This window comes from Otolemur garnettii, unplaced genomic scaffold, assembly GCF_000181295.1.
Source record: "Otolemur garnettii isolate 467f Iridium unplaced genomic scaffold, OtoGar3 scaffold00006, whole genome shotgun sequence".
NCBI classification, from domain to species: Eukaryota; Metazoa; Chordata; class Mammalia; order Primates; family Galagidae; genus Otolemur; species Otolemur garnettii.
This window is the reverse complement of record NW_003852401.1, coordinates 27,378,452-27,385,390: the sequence shown is the minus strand read 5'-3', so window position 1 is coordinate 27,385,390 and position 6,939 is coordinate 27,378,452.

Below are 6,939 nucleotides of genomic sequence, written 5' to 3'. Positions count from 1 at the left end.
CACGGGGCAGCAAGAGCCCGGGAGAACCACAGGCAGGGACATGGGCGGTGGGGAGGGGACGCGGAGCAGAGCCGAGGGCGCCGCGCACTGGGCACCGCGGGCGGGCTCCGAGGGCGAGGGGGAGGGAAGGAAACGCGCGCCGCCCAACCACTCGCCGCCGCCGCCGCCGCTGCCCCGGCTCCGGCCGGCCGCACCCACCTGCCGCCAGGCGGGTCCGCCTCCGGCTGGCCCCGGGTGCACCCTCGCTCCCACCCACGCGCACCCTGCGCTGGCGCTGCGCGGCCAGCTAGTACGCCACAGCTTCGGGGGTCACCGCCCAACCTGCGCCCGCTTCGTGGGGTCCAGGAAAGATGCCCTACTCCAAATGTTTAAGTAAGTCCCTCGGACTGGGAGGGACCCCGCGGTCAGTGCGCGTCGGCGCTGGCCACCGATAGTTATAAGAGTGTGTCCCCACCCGCTGAGCTGGGGCTGGAGAGGAGCGCAGGGAAAGCGCCCGGGCCGCCGCTCGGGGCCCTCGCGGTCCAGCCGAGAGAAGGACCCGGGCGAGCTTTATTGAGAAGGGAGCCCTGCCTTCAACTTTTGCCCGACCCCGCCTTCCTCCAGAGAGGGGGATGCCAGGAGGAGGGGCGGCGGGGCGACTGGAGGGGAAGAGGTGTGAGCCAAGGACTTCGGGAAGGACCAGGCCCGGCCAAGTTACCGCTTGTGCGGCGCGGGACCTGTCTACTCCGCATCCGCGTGGGCTGCCGGCGCTGACCGCGCTGCGGCTGGGCCGCCCGGAGAGGGTGGGGCGGCGGGAGGGCTTTCCCGGCTCCCCTGTAAGAGCGAGAATGACAGGACAAAGTTATCTTGGAAGTATCCAGCATCCATCCGTACGAAAAGAAAGTACCCGGGAGGGTTCCACACGCAGCACTCCCCGCTTTGACTCGTGAGCTCTATGGGGCACCGCCCCGTAGAACACAGAATCCCCAGGCTTCCGAGGAAATATCCCAGGAAACCCTCATCAACTTTAGTAATTTGAAGCATCTTTAGAGCTTATTAAAAGTGATTCGCCTTTGCAAAATGATTTCCCCTAATAATATTACCGTTTCGCCTTGTCAGAATTTTAATGCGTACAAAGTGTTATACATAAAATGATTATAATGGATTTTTTTCCAGATAAGAACCAGAGCAGTGTCGCTTTGCAGTTCCAGTAGTAGAAAGCTTGTGTTATCGGTAAGATGGGGGTAGTTAACATCTCCTGCCCAATAAATCAAGGGAAATGTGTATCAGTTTTTATGCTCAGCTTTCAAGGGCTGTATTATTTTGGTAATTACTTCAACCTACAATGTGATGTATTCCCAATATGCATGTGTTTGCATAACACTTTTTAAATTATTAAAGGTCCTATGAGTAATAGTCCCTAGGATTTCCTTTACAGACTGCACACCGGAATAAACTTCAAATTCTGGAGGGAAAAGGAGATGTCTTTTACAATAAATATTTAAAGTCTACTGTTTCGTGCTCATTTAAAAAACACCTTTTAATAAATGCTCTTAAATAGCCGATGATGTTAAATTAAAAGCTTCTTGGGTTCTGAGGTCATCCCCTTTATTTTATATACAAGCTTAAAGGTATTTAATTTTTGAGAATGTATTACACCATGCACTAGAGTAAGTCTGACTGAGTCTTAAGAAATTCTCTCAGCTAAACTAATCTATTCCATTAGCCAGTCCTTGACACCTGAAACGTGCGATTAAAAATGTATTTGTGTCTGAGAATGTTGGTATTAGAATTCAGGATGTCCTTCATCCCTTGGGGGTGGTTATGACTGGAAAAGGGGTTTCGAGGGGTGCTGGTGATGTTTTCTGATGCAGGTTCTAGTTACATGGTGAGGTTCATTTTGTTTTGAAAATTCATGGAGTTACCCTGATGATTTGTGCACTTCTCTCTGTGTATTTTATACTTAAATGCTTTAAAGCATTTCTGAGTAATTTACTCTTATTTTTTTTTCAAGTTGTTTTTCCTATGTAGAAACAGTTGATAGCAGATGTTTGGACTGAAATCCATACATGGTTTTATCTAATAACGTTACTCATTTTATAAGGTCATTAAACTTTTTCCAAAGCTGCTAATTAAGCATTGTTTTGCTGTCATTTCCTCTCTTTTTTTTAATTGGCCACATGTATAGCTGTGAGTTTCTTTTCCTACTTACCATACATAGGAATTTTTTGTAACATTGCTCAGCCTTTAAGGTTCCATCAAATGGCACCCTCTAACATCTGAGCTTGGGATTTTTGTAAACCAAGCTTAATTCTCGGCATCCCCTAAACCCCAGTCTTCAAACTACAGCCCTCGGGCCACATGAGGCCCACCGAGGCCATTTATCCGGCCCGCTGGGTGTTTTTGCCACCACCACCTGTCCTGCTTAGCAGCCGACTCATCCCAGGGCCCACAGTCTGGCCCTCCAATGGTCTGAGGGACAGTGTACTGGCCCCCTATTTAAAAAGTTTGAGGACCCCTGCCCTAAACGTTGCTTACAATGAGTCTTTAGTTATACCTGGTCGAGCTGTAGGTAACTATGTTCTTTTAGGATGATTTAGAGCCATTGGGGGTGAGGCTTAAAAAATAAAATGAGGACTTGGGAGACAGTATGGCAATTCCTCAAAAAGTTAAACATAGATATATCATTGGACCCACAAATTGCAATCCTAGGTATACTCCAAAGAAATGAAAACATATCCACAGAAACATTTGTACACAAATAGCAGTGTGTACAAATGTTTCTGGGGGTGCTAGTGATGTTTTCTGATGCAGGTTCTAGTTACATGGTGAGGTTCATTTTGTTTTGAAAATTCATGGAGTTACACTGATGATTTGTGCACTTCTCTCTATGTATTTTATACTTAAATACTTTAAAGCTTTTGTACACAAATAGCAGTGTGTACAAATGTTTCCTCCATTGCCAAAAAGGAGGAAGCACCCAGAATAAATCAAGTGGATAAACAGGTACACAAACTGGACTATCTATCTAATGAAATAATTTCATTGGTACAAAAGGAATGAAGTACACACACCTACTACCTCATGGCTCAACCTTGAAAACGTCATGCTAAGTGAAAGAAGATAGTCACAAAAGGTGACATAGTATGTAATTCCATTTACAAGAAATGTCTAGAATAGACACATTCGTAGAGACAAACCTTACTGTTCGCCTAGGCCTGGAGAAATGGGGAAAGTGGGGAAGGGGTGATAACTAAAGCACATGGGGTTTCTTTTTAAGGTGACAAAAAAAGTTGCAAAATTGTGGTAATGATTACATAACTTTCCCAATGCACTAAAAATCGCTGAGTTGAACACTCTCAATGAGTGGAATGTGTGTATGGCATGTGCATTATATCTCAATAAAAAAGTTACCCAAAAGATTAAAAATAAATAAAGTGATGAAGAACTGGGAAAACTTGACCCAGATTCTTCTTACATGTAGGCAAAAGTTCAAGGGAACAATAGCTGTAGTGTATTGTTTGGTGAAATCTGGCTGCCAGTTTTCCTCGTGATCAAAGCAAATTTCCAAGGAGGTTCTATATACTTCCTAGGAACTCTTGTCCCCTATGTCCCTCATTTTCCACTCTCTGCACTCAGAACCTTCTCTGCTAAGGAGTTTGGGGTCTCTGCTCAGGTATTTTTGGACACCTTTACTTAAACTCCTCAGTGCCTTCCCATTTCTCAAAAGACCCAACCTGGTTGCTAGGAAGGAAGATTGTTTTCCGTAGAGTGGGAGCTGCTCCCCTCAATACACATTCCCTGGACATCTACCTCAAGCTCTTATATTTTACAAGACCTCAGGGGCTTCTCAGAGTTAAGGCCCAGTGGACTCAGCTAACCTGCAGCTCTGGTGCAGCTTCTCAAACTGCTGCACAGACCACAGGGCCGTGGAGGAGGGTAGGGGCAGCACATGGCATGATGCAGGTTCACGCACTGCCCCCCACACCGCAGAGTAGATGCTCTGGATTGAAGCCCCACAAACTTGCATTTTAACAAACATAAATAAATATTAGCATAGGGTACTACACATACTCCAGAATTTTCATATGGAAATATTAAGGAACTAGAAGCAGCAGGTTGTTTTTTTTTTTTGTTTGTTTGTTTTGGAAGGGGGATATGGCTTAAAAGCAAGCTAACATGAAAATGTGTCAGTGGGGAGGGGTTTTCCTGGTCCCCAGCCCAGAACTGTTGCCCAGGTGATTTTTAGGCACAGGAAGAAAGGACCCCCGAATTCTAATGGAAAGGGGACGGTACGAGGAGCCAGATATTCTGGGCTCTAGCTCTTCCTGCACTCTGAGCTCTTGAACAAGGCAGGAGTTTCTTGGCTTCCATTGCTGCTTCCGTAAAATATAGTTGTAGGAGACTGGGCCATGAAATCATCTGGAATTACCCAGGCCTGCAATTTTGAAATTCAGCCATTCTCATTGCCATGGTTTCTCAGATGACCAGCAAGACAAGGACTAAGAAAAGCAGGTAAACTAGGATGTGAATGTTACCTGTTAGTTACAGACCCTGAATACCCAGGACAAAACCCTAAATGTTAGGGCCTCAGGTTCCTTGGTCTCAGGTTTTTCATGGGGTACTGTGTTCTATGACAAATCACCTAGGGATAATGGATGAATGGCAGCGGCAATAATAGAGTTTCACTTGGCAGAGAAAGGGCTGTATAACTTTTACTTTTAAATTAAAGAGAAAGAGGGAAAGAAGGAAAGAGCCTGAGCCTGAGCCAAGCTAGGCAAATCAGGCTTTATGTTTTTCTGAAATAATAGTGCAGATTGGTCATTAAGGATTTAACAATGCCTCTAGCCCCAGGACAAACTTACTTGTTAAACAGAAGGGCTGCAGCCATTCTTTTCTTGTTGTTGAAATTAAATACTTAACAATGAAAATCCCAAAAGAGACAGTTCACACCAACTGCCCTAAGAATTATTTGTAGCTTATAAATTTATAGGAGATGAGCCATACATATATGTGTGATAAAGTGTGTCCTCTGAGTATGTGAGAGAGAGAGAGAGAGAGAGTGTGTGTGTGTGTGTGTGTGCGCAATCCTGTAATATCAGAATTTCCTGCAGTTTCAAGTTTCTGTAGAGGTCAAAGCTGAAATGCACCTCTAACTGGAGACCATTTCTTTGTTCTGGGGAAATCTCTTGACTAGGTCTTGCAGTTAATCAAACGTAGAGCATATACTCTTTGAAATAGGTATAACAACAAGAGAGGTTTTCTTGGAATGGTGTGAGCAGAGTTGCCTGTCCCCAAACTAGTTCCTAGTTGCAGATATGGTATAAGGACTGCAGAGGGGTGAGGCCTGTGCAGATTTATTTCGTAAAACTCCCCTGAGGTTTGAGATACACAAACTGTCCTCTAGAGCCATGTCTCAGGGACAAATGTTCCTTTCTCAGGTAGGGCTTTCAAGTCCGTGTGTGTGTGTATGTGTGTGTGTGTGTGTGTGTGTGTGTGTTCTTGCCAGCAACTATTCATGGAAGAGAGAACCTTGAGTCCCCAAAGATAGAAGATGGCGTTCCTGCCAGTCACACTGAAGGAGAAACAATAGAAGGACCTGGTGTGGGCTTGGCAGAGCACACACAGACTGAGCTAGAGATATCCCTGTATGCTGGGTTTTCAAGACTGTCAAACTCTAACTGTGGGAAATGTACAAATTACACTAGATTTAAAATGTCTTAGCTGTTGGCTTGCTGAAGGCCACAAAGCCACCCAGGGAGAAAGTGGTGGGGTCTCCCCTGAGAGGAGCAGGCATGACTGCTGCTCACCATCCTGACAGAGGTCGCTTCTGGAGCAGGGTATGAGAACTGGGGTAAGTGAAGCTTAGGAGGTAGGAATAACCTGGGTGTCCTGGCAATCCTAGCTACCAGTTTCAGCAGCCTGCTAGTCCAGGCATTGTGTACGTTATTTCTAATACAGTAGCCCTATCAGACAGGTCTTTGTTTAATTAGGCCGGAAGAGAAGGGAAAGGATCAGAAGGGAAAGTACTCATTTTTGAGTTTCTTGCACCCATAGTCCCTATCCGCCTCTGAGCCATTCATAGGGAGGCAGAAAAATGAGGCTGCTGTCTAGGCAATTCTATGGTACCAAATCCAGCTGATTTGGATCCAAGAAACAGCCACCCTTGGTAGAAGATGCCAGTTACATGCAGTAGCCTTTTACCCCACCCTCCATCTTGTTCTTATTTAATAAATGGGCATCCTGACATATATCAATCTTTTGTGCCAGGCTCATTTTTCCTTTGAACATTTAAACATGCCATTTGAAGAGGAAGGAGAGCGGAGGGGAGGGGGGAAGCCAGGAGGAGAGAGGGTATTTGATGGGATTTGATGGGATTGTAGGTACCTACTGTAGGTACCTACTACAATGGTACATTTCAAGACAACTAAGAATAGAGTATAAATGTCTCACCATAGCAAATAAGCAAGCAAAGTGATGGTTACGTTAATGGGTTCCATGTAAGCACTCCACATTGTTTATCAGTTCTGCATATCGCACCCCATGAATGCATTAATGTGCACAGCCATGGTTTAATAAAGAGGAAAATAAAAGAATTTAAACTTGACGTTTGCTTTGTTAAGAACACTTGGTGCCCACGCCCACACCCACATTTCTCTGGGACACTCCTATTCATTCCTAGGATACAGACTGAGCCCATCTTTGCTCAGGGAGTCCCCCTGGACATTCCCACCAGCAGGCCCAAGGGACCAGGGGAGGTGTTCCTGCTTCATGCCTCTCGTCACTCTCTGCTTCCCTCACAGCTCTCACTGCACCATATTCTGATTCCCTATTTTCTTGTTTAGACCCTGTTGAGACTCCAAATGTGAGAGACAATCAGTAAATAAATGGTAGGTGCTGTTTTTGTGGTATAGTCCAGACATAATCTTTTTGAAACACTGGAGGACTCCTGTTGCTGCT